Source organism: Vulpes vulpes, chromosome 11 (assembly GCF_048418805.1).
Source record: "Vulpes vulpes isolate BD-2025 chromosome 11, VulVul3, whole genome shotgun sequence".
In the NCBI taxonomy this organism is placed as follows: domain Eukaryota; kingdom Metazoa; phylum Chordata; class Mammalia; order Carnivora; family Canidae; genus Vulpes; species Vulpes vulpes.
Window position 1 is genome coordinate 32480487 of NC_132790.1, and position 14400 is coordinate 32494886.

At 35.1% G+C, this 14400-nt stretch overlaps 1 protein-coding gene across 2 annotated transcripts in view; it reads right to left on the reverse strand.

Annotated features, from left to right (window-relative positions):
• TENM4 (teneurin transmembrane protein 4) overlaps positions 1 to 14400 on the reverse strand; it is a 2793707-nt gene that overhangs the window by 2669673 nt on the left and 109634 nt on the right. The gene's annotated exons all lie outside the window — the stretch shown is intronic.

Here is a 14400-nt window from a genome sequence, read left to right on the forward strand (position 1 = left end):
TTACACTGTCACATAATGCTAGTCTGGTAGGTTTGTCAGATTAAGCAAATAAAAATACAGGATGCTGGTTAAATTTGATTCTCATATAAACAATATGTTTATATTCTCATATAAACAATAATAATCTTTTAGCATAACCATGTCCCAAATATTGCACGGTATATAATTATACTCAATTTTTTTTAAATTTGAAATTAAAATTTAACTAGCTGTTCTGTGTTTGGACTTTACTCAAAACCCTCTGGAGAGTAGCATTTCTATGAAGGAATTCCTTCTCAGTATTTCTCAGTAAATTTATACATTTTTTTCTGGATCTCCCAAAAAAATCATGTGAAGATATTCAGAAAAATGGCAAAAATCTTTGTCAGTCTCTTGTAAGAATTAAAACAAGCAGCACAGTAACATTGTAAATTTGAAGGAATCCTTTAAGATCAGATTAAGAGCAAAAGTAGGATATGTTGTCACTCGGAGTTTAAGGTCAAGGTCAATAGGCTTGGAAAAGGGCAGGAATACAAAGGGAAAAAACTGTAATGTGTTGTGAGTGTGATCCTGTCTGCTGTTAATGATGGATCATTCCTGCAAACAAAATAAGTATTAATAACTTTACATGCATGACCTATTTTATATAAATCCTCAGTTGTGTTCCAGAAAAACAGTCAGTTTGGGAAGCAAATTATGTCAGTATACTGGCTTCTTTACCACACAATTCTGCGTAGTACTGTGTATCTTGGATATCCAAATGCATTATTTTTTAATACTACCCTATAGTGCCTGCTAATGCTTTGCAGTACTTAAATATTTGTTTAAGCTATAATTTCTTGTAAAAAGTAAATAAATAAATAAATAAATAAATAAATAAATAAATAAATAAATAAATAAAGATTATATCCATACTAATGATTAATGAGCCTCCAAGTGGGTCTCCAATGATCCTGTCCTCTTGGTATACACACTTTTGTATAATCCTTTCCTACAATGTACTAGAGTTTATCTGTGTGGTCAAGAGAAAAGGGCAGAAGGGGTGGTATGTCCCTTTCAAGTTATGCTCTCTCTGTCTCTTGTTCTTGCTCTAGTTCCCTCTTATCACCACATAATTCTGGGGGTAAACTACATGTGAGAAACCTTAAAGAGAGGTCCATGTGGTACCATGCAGGTCACAGATTCCTGATTCAGAAAGTAATGACTGTCAAAAATTCTGTCAAAGTTTTCCACTATTAGAAAATGAAAGAGAGGGATCCCTGTGTGGCGCAGCGGTTTGGCGCCTGCCTTTGGCCCAGGGCGCGATCCTGGAGACGCGGGATCGAATCCCACGTTGGGCTCCCGGTGCATGGAGCCTGCTTCTCCCTCTGCCTATGTCTCTGCCTCTCTCTCTCTCTCTCTCTGTGACTATCATAAATAAATAAAAATTAAAAAAAAAAAAAAAGAAAATGAAAGAGAAACACAGCTCAAACATTTCCTTACCAAATGAGAACTGGATAAGGAACCTTTGGTCTACAATGGTACGTGACTTCTTTGACTAGAGGTAGGGCTGGCTGATCAAATCTGGAGAATGGAGGAAAGGTTGTAAAAAGAGCAGATTAACTCAGTGCATAATTTTTTTCCCTAGATGCTATATCTAATGACATTTGTTTTATGATTTAGAATTTTCTTAGCATTTTTATTTCCACATAATATGACCAGACCCTGTGGTGCTTACTCTTGAGTGTCCACATTCCAGCAACTTCCCAAGAATTCTGCAGATCTGATAAATTATCCTAATCCCAATATCATGGAAGGAAACTCATGGACTTTGAAGTACAAGCACTGGTTTGAGTCAAGGTGCTAATCTTTATTAGTTATGCCACTTAAACACTTCTGTTTCTTAGCCTCATCATTTGTTAAATGGTGCTGATAATATTTCTCTTATTGGCTATGTGAGAACAGAAAAAAATGTAGTGAAACATCTGTTAAATAATTCCAATAAGAGAATCCCCAGTACTGTTACAGCATTTGATTATTTTATCTACAGTTCTGTGAAGTTAGTGCAACACATTTTTAATATAATATCTAAGTAAAACATTCACAATTTCACAAACTAAAAGTTATGCATTGCCTAGGTGAAGAAATACAACAGTTCTGGGCTGCCTGGGTGGCTCAGTCAGTTAAGTGTTCAACTTCTGATTTGGCTCAGGTCATGATCTCAGGGTCCTGAGATTGAGCTCTGCCTTGGATTCCGTGCTTATATGGAGTCTGCTTGAGATTTTCTCTCCTTCTCCCTCTGCCCCTCTCCCTGTTCATGCATGCTTTCTCACTCTCTTTCAAATAAATAAATAAAATCTTAAAAAAAAAAAAAATAGGGATGCCTGCCTGGGTGGTTCAGCAGTTGAGTGCCTGTCTTTGGTTCAGGGCGTGATCCTGGAGTCCCAGGATCCAGTCCCACATTGGGCTCCCTGCATGGAGCCTACTCCTTCCTCTACCTGTGTCTCTGCCTCTCTCTTTCTCTCTGTGTCTCTCATGAATAAATAAAATCTTTAAAAAATATATATGAGTTCCATCATCACCCCAGAAAGTTGCCCCACTCATGTTTTATTCTAATCATAAATTACATCAACCCCAAGATACCACCTATCATGATTCCTAATATATTGATTAATTCTGCCCGTTTTAAAACTTTATATCCACTTTCCAATTCCCCAAATCTGTTAATATGTTACATGACTAATGGGATTTAGCAGATGTGATTAAGTTAAGGGCTTTGAGATGGGGTAATTGTCCTTGGTTTGTTATTCAAGTTAGCCCAGTGTAATCACATAGGTCCTTACTTTCCTGGCTATGGTGAGGGAGAGACAGAGAAAGATATAGAGACACAGAGAGAAAAAGAGAGAAAGTTACAGAGAGAATGATAGGGACAGAGACAGATAGAGAGATATATGATAAGGGAAAAAGGATGAAAGAATCCAACATTGCTGGCTTTAAAAATGAAGGAAGCAGCAATGAGCTATAAGAATGCAGCACATTTCTAGAAGATATGAGTGGCATGGGAAGGCATTCTAACCTAGAGTCCAAAAGGAATAAGACATCTTTATTATTGCCCAAGGAAACTCCTTTGGATTTTTGATCTAAAGAATTGTAAGATAATAAATTTGTGTTGTTTTAAGCCACTATATTTATAGTACCTTGTTATAGCAGCAATAAAAAATACAGTTATATGACTAGTGCAAAGATTTGCTGAAGTCACAGGGTAAGTTTATACATAACTTTATTGAAAACTGTCGAACAGCTCCCAAAGTTGTTTTGCCAGTTTATACTTTTACTAAGAGTAAGTACATGAGAGTTCTAGTTCCTCCACATCCTCCTCATCATTTGGAAAATTCATTCTTCATTTCAGCTCCTCTGGTAAAATCATATCATGGTTTCATTTTGCATTTCTCCAATAACCAATGAAGGTAAAACTTTGTAAGTATATGAGGCATATAAGCATCCTATCTTGTGATGTGATAAGTCTTTCACCTATTTATCAGTGTATTATTTTCCTTATTCAATTCTGAGATTTCTAAAATATATTTCAAATATCAGTCATTTTCCACACATAATATCACCACAAATATCTTCATATCTTCTGTTTTGTCTTTCACTCTCTTGCTGGTTAATAGAGACAAAGGATAAGGTTAAGATTCTAAAACTCTTAGGGTACTATTTAATAAATCTTTTCCTATTCTAATATAAAGATAAAGATTTTCTCCTATGATTTCTTCTAAATCTTTTTTTCACCTTTTTTGCTTAGATATGCAATCTCTTCATAAGGCAAAAGTTTTAAATCTGGTAGAAATAAGAATAGTCAAGTGAGCTATAAAAAGCAAGAGAACACCTTGGATTTGGGTCTTCTGCCTTACTTGTCCACAAATACTGTATTTAATCTATGGACCTCATGATGTCTCCCTTGATATTCAAAAAATCAAATTGATCTTTCCCTCCCATAGACTCTTCAATTCTCAATATCACTCATGAAATGCATTTTGTAACAAGTGTTGACATCGTATGCATTTGTGCTTGCCTGCCCTGCTCATCTTAGCCCTTATATGAATAGCTGCTTCATTATTCATCGTTATGGGTCTCACAGAGTTAGCCCAGCATAAAACTGGTGGTGTTCATTACATGGCTGTTAAAAGGAAAGAAGAATAACCATTAATTCTTCTGCTTTACATCTACATTTTACACTGCAACAATGATATGCTGTATGACTCAAAAAAGTCATTAAAAAACCTTATTATAAATAACAGTCCTCAGGCATAAAAAATGATTTGAGAAGAAAAATCTCAAAAAAATCTTAAATTAAAAGAGATATTTTTAAGTGACAGAAAACCATCAGAATAGGCGTGCTAACATTTTACAGTTTTCTGTTCTCAGAAGGTTCATTCTTAGTTACTTGTACTTAAATTAAAGAGCATATCAAGTTAATGGAGCCTGTTATCTTGAACTACATTTTATGTTGTCAGCATCTTTAGTTCTCAATCCCTTTACAGACTCAGTCTGCCTTCAGAGAGCCATTTGTGTTGGCTAAAAGTGCCTTCCCAAGTATTCTTTCTCAATGGTTCTTTTTCAAGCTCAAGATAAGATGTGTTTCCCTGCTCTCTTGTGCCTTTAGTGTTTTTTCTCCCAAAATTACTGTTCCCATAACTGCATCATTTTCTATCATTCCTAATATACATTTATAACAGTGTTTTTCTAACATACTATTCATTGGCCATTGTCATACTTCATTAATTTGTTAAAGTCAACATTATAGCTATACAACATGATTAATTCAATTTACCATTTAGATTGATTTCATTCTACTCCTACACACATGCATTTTTGGTGTTTTAAGGATCCCTGCCCAATTACTCTTCCACTGGGATAGTAGAAAAAGCAAAAGACTTGAAGTGAGGTAGACATTGGTTTAAATAATTCTAGCTTTGCCATTTATAGCTTTTTTCCTTGGACAAAGTTACTTATTATCTCTTAAGCTCTGTTTATTTTTAAAATACAGGATTGTTACGAGGACTAAAAATGCAAAAGAAAAAAAAATGTGCAAAATGCATAGCACAATCTCTGCAAAATACTAGGGCCTCAAAAATGTTAGTTCCCTTTTCCTACCTGCAAAAACAAAGTTTAAAGGTAAATAAAGGATCGTGACTGACATGTGAAAATGTACAGGAGGCTAATAGGGAGCCAGTGAGGATTCTTGAGAAGCAGATTATTTTAATCAAATTTGAGAACAGAAAGGATACTCCAGTGACAGTGGAGGATAAACATGGAAAAATAAGATCTTTGGGGACTAAGCAGGTACCATCAGTGGGTAACGAAAGGAAATTATGGAGCAATGATGAGCTGGTGAATGCATGCATTTTCTATATATGTTGAAATTCTGATGATCACTATTAAAACTCCTTTAATTTTAATTTATTTAAGAAATTGCAAAGACCCAGAATAGAACAGCTGCTGCCATGGGAATAAAGAGACCAATCCCTATATGGACAAAAGGATATATACCAGAATAAATTAGTTGCTTTAAAATTTAAATATCATAAAAAGAATTTTATTGCAAATGCTTGCCAAGAGTTAGCTCTTCACATAAAAGAATCTAAAATACATCTTTTATTTAAATCCTGATTCATAAGTATTAGAAACACTTAGGTAATCATAAGTAAATATACATAGTTTCAAAAATATATTTAAATACATATTTGTATATTTAAGTGATTATAAATTACCTGTGTTAAAAATTATAGGCAAAGCACTTACTTTTAATTTCATCATGTGTTTTTTACTATGAAGATCGTTTTCATTTTTTCCAATGAGAATCACAATATTTCCCTACTAATCCTTGAAAAAAACAAGGCAGATGCACTAATGAATTTTCATGGTGGGAGAGATAATGCTATAATTATGAAGGTGTTGCATCTCACTCATAAAAGCAGGTTTAGAGTTAACCTGAGGGGTGAAATCCAGGTTTTGCCCATGTAAGGTCATTAAAGAGCTGATTTTACATGCTGAGAAGAGCTGTATTCTTTGACTGAAATCCAATTCAGTTTATGGAAATATTTCCCGAAATTATTCCTGGACTTTATAAATAACTACCATCAAATAAATAAATAAACGAATGGATGAATGGATGAATGAATGAATGAATAAATAAATAAATAAATAAATAAATAAATAAATAAATAAATACCATCTACTCAGAATCAACATTGTCAACTCACTTTACATACATTATTTGTAATCCTTACAACACTCCTGAAGGTAATTCTAACATATTCCTTATAGATGGTGAGATAAACGCATACACAATAAACAACTTGAACACATTCATAGTTAGTATGTGTGAAATGCACGGTTTAAAACCTGATCTAGAGGTGCCTGGAAGGCTCAGTTGGTTAAGCATCTGACTCTTGATCTCAACTCAGGTGTTGATCTCAGGATCATGAGTTCAAGCCTGAGTTAGGCTCTGGCTTAAACAAACAAACAAACAAAAACCTGATCTCTTTTTCTCACAAGCTGTGAGCTCTTGATATATCACGTGAACACTTCTGCTTTATTACTCACAAACATGATTTGATGGCTTGATATCAATGCCATAGTTTTCTGGCATAGACATGGATGCAGGGAAGCATGAGTCAGCCTTTTTCACTACCAAGGTCAGCCTTTTTCACTAGATGTAAAATATTTTCTCAAAATTTCACAATATACATAATAACAATTTTAGAATACCCATTGTCTATGACCCAGAAGCTCCATATTCTGTAATCAACATAAGGAAATAATCAAAGATGAATACAGTTGATTAATACTATATTGTGTATTTGCAAGTTGCTAAGAGAGAGATACTAAAAGTTTTCATCACAAGAAAAAAATTGTAACTGTGTGGTGATGGATGTTGTTAACTACACTTAATGTGGAGATCATTTCACAACATATACATGTATTGAATCATTATGTTGTACACCTAAAACTAATATAATGTGATATATCAATTATGTGTTAAAAAAAAAGAAATAAATACAAAGAATAGCATATAATTTTTTTAAGTAGACTCCATGTCCAGTGTGGATCCCACCATGAGACTTGAACTGGCGCTCCTGAGATCAAGAACTGAGCTGAGATCAAGAGTCAGACGCTTAACTAAGCCACTCAGGCACACCACATATAAACTTATTTAACATATTGCTATTTATAACTCAAAATGTTAGAAAGCAACCTATGCAGAGCAAAGTTAAGACAATTGTTCTATCACACATCTGTAGGATGTGGTATTCAAACAATTAAAAAAGAATATTTATAATTAATATATGAGGAAGTGATTATAGAATAATGTTATATGAAAAGAAATAGAAGGAAAAACTATATATATAAGATGGTAAACATTGTATGTCCATCCACAGCTCTGCATCTATTTATTCCTTCTTTCTTTTTCTTTCTGTCCATTAATCCTTCCTCTACCTATTATAAATATAATTGTTGTTTGTTAAAGATAATGACACTTTTTTTTTTGAGGGCTGAAACAATGGAAATTTATTTTGTCCCAAATGCGGACGTTGGGAAGTCCAAATCTAGTTTTGTTTTTTTGTTTTTTGTTGGAGTTCAATTTGCCAACATATAGCGTAACACCAATGCTCATCCCATCAAGTGCCCCCCTCAATGCCCCTCACCCAGTAACCCCCAGCCTCCGCCCACTTCCCTTTCTACCACCCCTTGTTCGTTTCCCAGAGTTAGGAGTCTCTCATGTTCTGCCTCCCTTTCTGATATTTCCCACTCATTTTTTCTCCTTTCCCCTTTATTCCCTTTCACTATTTTTTATATTCCCCAAATGAATGAGACCATATAATGTTTGCCCTTCTCTGATTGACTTATTTCACTCAGCAAATACCCTCCAGTTCCATCTACGTCGAAGCAAATGGTGGGTATTTGTCGTTTCTAATGGCTGAGTAATATTCCATTGTATACATAGACCACATCTTCTTTATCCATTCATCTTTGGATGGACACCGAGGCTCCTTCCACAGTTTGGCTATTGTGGACATTGCTGCTAGAAACATCGGGGTGCAGGTGTCCCAGGGTTCACTGCATCTGTATCCTTGAGGTAAATCCCCAGCAGTGCAGTTGCTGGGTCGTAGGGCAGGTCTATTTTTAACTCTTTGAGGAACCTCCACACAGATCTCCAGAGTGGCTGCACCAGTTCACATTCCCACCAACAGTGTAAGAGGGTTCCCCTTTTCTCCACATCCTCTCCAACAGTTGTTGTTTCCTGTCTTGTTAATTTTCCCCATTCTCACTGGTGTGAGGTGGTATCTCATTGTGGAGATACAAATCTCATTTGATTTGTATTTCCCTGATGGCAAGTAATGCAGAGCATTTTCTCATGTGCTTTTTGGCCATGTCAATGTCTTCCTCTGTGAGATTTCTGACACATTTTTTTTAAATAAAATTCTTATTTATAATTTCACTTTTGGGATCCCTGGGAGGCTCAGTGGTTGAGTACCTGCCTTCAGCTCCAGGGCATGATCCGGGACTCCAGGATTGAGTCCCATATCCGGCTTCCCACAGGAAACCTGCTTCTCTCTGTGTGTGTTTCTATGAATAAATAAATAAAATCTTTTTTAAAAAGTTTATAATTTCACCTTTCTTCTTTAAAAACATATTGTTTTTAGCTTTAAAATAAAATTCACAATACTTTTTAAAATAATAGCTTTTGCCTGTCGTGTTCCAAACAGCCTTTCTTTTCACAGTTTAGGGTTTTGGAGCCAGAACCTAGTTCAGATTTGGCCAAAGTGAAAACACTATTATCCTGATTTAGGCAAGAGGGTAAGAAGAATAGATGGGAAATCACAAAGCTGAAAAAGATTTGAAGGAAATAGATGATAGTAGATGGTAGGAATCTTCTTTGGTTTGAATAGATAACTCTTCTTGGAGGAATGGGGGTGAGGAATTGTCATTTTCAGATATTTATTCTATAACTAAATTAGGGTTAAGAGTATTGTGTTAAGGCCATAAAAGGAATAAAATAAAATTTAAAAGAGTTAAAAAAGAACCCCATGTACTTTATGCAGGGAATTGTTGCCACCAGTAGTAATTCCTATTTAAAATTTTTATCTCAGCCATTAGAAACAACGAATACCCACCATTTGCTTTGACGTGGATTTTACTGAAGGGTATTATGCGGAGTGAAGTAAGTGAGTCAGAGAAGGACAAACATTATATGGTTTCATTCATTCAGGGAATATAAAAAATAGTGAAAGGGATTAAAGGGGAAAGGGGAGAAAATGAGTGGGAAATATCTGTGAGGATGACAGAACATGACTCCTAACTCTGGGAAACGAACAAGGGGTAGTGGAAGGGGAGGTGGGTGGGGGGTTGGGGTGACTGGGGGATGGGCACTGGGGGGGCACTTGATAGAATGAGTACTGGGTGTTATACTGTATGTTGGCAAATTGAACTCCAATAAAAATAATAAAATTTTATAAGCTTTATTTTTATTCTTCATTTGTAAGAACTACGAGTTGTAGCAGTGATCTAAAATATGACCTACTTAGTTTACATGCATATAATATCGAATGGTACAATTCTTTTTTTTTAAGATTTTTTTTTTTAATTTACTCATGAAAGACACAGAGAGAGAGAGAGGGAGAGAGGCAGAGACACAGGCAGAAGGAGGAGCAGGCTCCATACAGGGAGCCCGATGTGGGATTCGATCCTGGAACGCCAGGATCACACCCTGGGCCAAAGGCAGGCAATAAACCACTGAGACACCCAGGGATCCCAAATTTCTTAATATAGTATACAATTTATAAAGGATTTTTTATTCTTGACAGGAGCAATAAAAAAGGGTAAGGACCTAAAATCTACTTGATAAACACCATAATATTTCAATAAAGAAAATTCCTGGCCTGCAGTACAGAAACCCACTAATACTTAATTCTAAACTATGGTAAACTGTGAATAATGATTCAGTGTGGTGCCAGAGCTATTTCAAAGGGACACAGTCATATGTATGCAGACCCAGCTTGTATGACCTCATGAGAGCCAAATGTGATATTTTCAGAGATATTGACAAATACAACCATCATTAAAAAGATAAATTCTATAAGCTTATAGCTAAATAATGTTAAAAACAAAAATAAGTACTCAAAAGTCATTAATTCTTAACTCTATTTCTATACTTCTATTCATTCATTTCATTCTTATCTAAACACTTGAAATTACTTATATCTGTTGCTTCTATATTCTGAAAATACCATGTAATGGTGTGCTACTACAAATCTCTTTCCAATTCCACTTTCAGTAAGGCCACTTTGGTAACTTGAAATCAATAATGGTAGTTATTCTATGGAAATAAGCCAGCAAATTCTAAATCAGAACTTCCATTCCCACTTTCACTGGAAATCTAGTTGTTAAATATTTATCAGCAACCACATAACATATTGTTTCTTCATGACGTCCACTTCCCACCCCCCAGGCATGTCCAAACACTATAGTTGTATTTGGATATCATCCACTTTTCTGCACACACATCATGGAAAAACAAAATGCAATCAGTCACAATCTATTTTACATTTATTGATTATTTGATAATAGGCTTACTGGTCTCCAGTGATATTGATGTGTAGAGGATAAAAGGACAAATAAAATATAGCTTCATAAACTGTCTCCTTCATTTGCTTCATTTGCTTCTCACGTAAACCATGGAAAGTAAACAAATCAGTTAGTATTGTGGGCAACTTAACCAATGAGAAATTCAAGACATGCCCAAGGTCACAGAGTGAGAAAATGTGGAGATAAAATAAAATCTAATATCCTACTCCTTAAACTCTATGTCCTGTGCCATTTGTGTTCTCTTCTACTATTAAAATTAAAAATAAAAAAAAAAAGTGCTTCTAAATTCCACCCAAAAGATTCCATGAAACTGTATCTAGATACCCTGAGCAGGAAAACTTCAAAGGCTATTATGCCAACTTTAAAATTACTGGCCTATTTTATGTAGTATAATCATACAGTGATTCTCTAACTGTGGATTCTCAACAATTCATAAAGCAATATAATATTACACTTGAGGTGTCAACCAGGATAGGTGGATTGACAGATGGCACACACACTGCTACCCCTGAATCTGTGCTCCAGGTACCTGGGACACTGATGAGCACAAGTAGTCTCTGGTTCAGAGTGAACAGCTATAAAATGAAAAGCTTTTTTTTTTTCAAAAGAAAAGACTTCTGAAAGAGATAAGAGGTATCTAATGAGGTGCAGGATGAGAGAGGTTGTAAGTATAGGAGGAGAATTACGGAAAAAATAATACTCCAGGGCACCTGGGTGGTGCAGTTGGTTAAGAGTCCAACTCTTGGTTTCAGCTCAGGTGATGATCTCAGTGTCGAAAGATCGAGCCTCAAGTTAGACTCTGTGTTCTGTGTAGAGTCTACTTAAGATTCTTTCACCTTCTCCCTCTGCCCCTCCCCCTGCTTGCTCTCAGTGTCTCTCTCTCTCTCTCTCTCTCTCTCTCTCAAATAAATAAATAAATCCTTAAAATAATGCTTTAAAGGCCAAAAACTCAGTCAGATTGATGATACAAAATGAGGAGGAGACTAATTTACTTTAAAAAATCTGAATCAATCTATGTTTTTATTTTTAAGAATGTTCCGATAAAGGTCAACTCAAAAGTTCTGAAAGCATAATTACTAAGTTAGTCCCAAACCAAATCTATTCAAATATATCCCAGATAATTTGGTATGAATTCATAAATACTACTGAAGGGTAAATGCAGCAAATAGGAAAGTCAAAATAAAGTAAAACCAGACTTGCTGTTCTTACTGTTTTAATCTTTCTTTATATGATCATTATATAAAACATTGACCATAAAATATACCATAGATTCTTTGGCTCAGTACTCATTATTAGAAACAGGTAGCCAATTTGTAGGGATGTAGGCCACATTATGAAATCAAATCATTTTATCAGCTTAAAAAGAGTGATTAATGACTCACATCTGTCTAATAAGAAGATGAGGTTTTTCTTCATGGACTCTCCAATAGTTTTCTGCCATTAAACAAAGAAGGAAGTGCACTTGGTTGCAAAGAGGAGGAAAATGGAGGAGATGTTCTAAGTAATGATGCCTTGTTGACTTGTCCTATTCAGCTCTCTCTTCTATCCCTACATTATCATACTCTTTTGGCTCCAAAATTCTGTTTCATAACCTAAAGAATATGTGGACCCCACTGGGATTATGCCAGAAATGAGCCAATATTAAGGTGGTTAGTATGCAGCATGTTTCAGCACGTGGTAGCAGAATGTGATGTTGTTCACTGCTATCCAAATAGGCAGCAAGCTTGCACAGCATAACGGTGAGACATAGACTTTGGAGCCTTCCAAAAGTTCAAAATAAGCTTGGCTTATTTGAACTTGTTTCCTCATCTGAAAAAGGGATTAATAAGTATACCTATTTTACAGCCATTTTATGAAGATTAAATTAACTAATACGTATAAAAGGCTCTAATTGTACCAGAATATAGTCAGGGTCATATAAAGTATATATTTATACATAAATATAACTGTATATATTTATATATATATATATATATATATAAATAGCAATTGGTATCATATAATTTTTATGTCATCATATAGAAGATATATAATCTGAGATATCTATAGATAGATAAATCGGTAGATAGAGATATATAGATCAGTCTAAAGTAATATAGAAATCACAGCAAACTAAATGGAGTTTCCAACCTGAATAAGACATAAATATTGTCATGTAATTTGCAGCAGCCATTTAATTTCATTGTGAAATTAATAGGAAAGTAAGAATCTAATGATATTGCCCATGTTTTTTAGAGACTGGTATTCTGACCTAAGGGTTATAGGGCCTACAGACCTCAGATGAGATCTATCCAACCTTTTAATATAAGATCATTGTATTAGTTATTAATTCTGCACAAAAAAAATCATCTAAAAAACTGAGTGATTTAAAACAGTAACTCTTTATTACTTCTCACAGGTTCTGTAGGTTAGAAATTTGAAAGCAATGTGATTGGGAAGTTCTGACTCAGGATCTCCTATTAGGTTACAATAATGAGAATGTCTCAGACAATCATCGGAGAGCCTGACTGGGTCTGGGGAACCCATTTTCAAGGTGGTTCACACACAAGGCTGGCAAATTGGTACAAGTGCCAGAAGGCTTCAATTCCTCTCTGGTGGCTACATGAGGGTGTTTCGGGTCATCAACCAGCTTCCCCACACAATGCAATCCAGGGTTCAAAAGGAAAGCTGCAATGCCTTTTAAACCCCAACCTTAGAAGTCAAAGTATCACTTTTGTCATAGGAGACCACACAAATGCATCAATGTCAGGAAGCAAGTGCTATTATAGGTTACTAGAGTCACAAGTTATAATCATTTGTCCTGAAGAGCTGACATGGTCCTTGGTCCACCAATCAGATCTATTGATACTGTAGGGTAATATACTCACTTCTTTAACAAACCTTTATTGAGAACTTATAATGTGTCAAATAAAGTGCTACATGCTTGTTTGCACAAACTGAAGATAACAAAACACTGGATACAAGAATATAAAGAAGTTTATGCTTTTAGTTTTTTTAAGTTTATGCTTTTATAACTCAGGAGAGCTGGTGATGCAAAATAGTTGACAGTGCCAATAAAAATAGACATCAAGTTCTCTCATGGCTTTGGTTAGGTTAAGTCAGTCCCGCAGATTTTGAGTGACTCTAAGTAAACTTATAAAGTTGGGTCTCTACATATAAGGAAAGAAACATTTCTTGCAATAGTGAGGATCCCACCAATTTGGAGATGTGTTCTGGAGTTTGGGCTAGAAAGACAGAAAACAACAACCAAGGTCATTACTAATCTAGAGAGAGTAACCACCAGGACTTAATTCATGGAGATGTAGTATGCATAAAGTGAAGGAAGGGGTGTTTATATTTTTAAGATTGGCGTAGGAAAGAGAAAATTAACTAGCCTAGTTTAATAAAGATGATTTTAAGATTATTTGCTTGGTTATACCTTAGGTAGTTGCCTTGATCAGGCAAGTACAGTTGCTGCTTGTGATTGGTTGCTACTAAATTTCATTTTCTTGGATTCGAGTGCATTGACTCTAGCTTAGGTTTTCCGTTGCTTACACAGGCCACCAAAGTATCAGAGCCACTGCAGTCGGGTCTCCTTATTTAAATAACAGTATATAAATCATGTAGATATTATGAATAGGTATGTTCCTTCCTTCAAAAAAAAGCTAAAACAATGAAGTCTGAGAGTACACCTTATGAGAATATAGCAGCTGAGCTTCTTTTGACAACCATGCCAATTCTCCGGGGCACTCAACAATACACACTGTTAGTGAAATAAAAATCCTCAGAAAATTTAAGTAGCATTAGTTT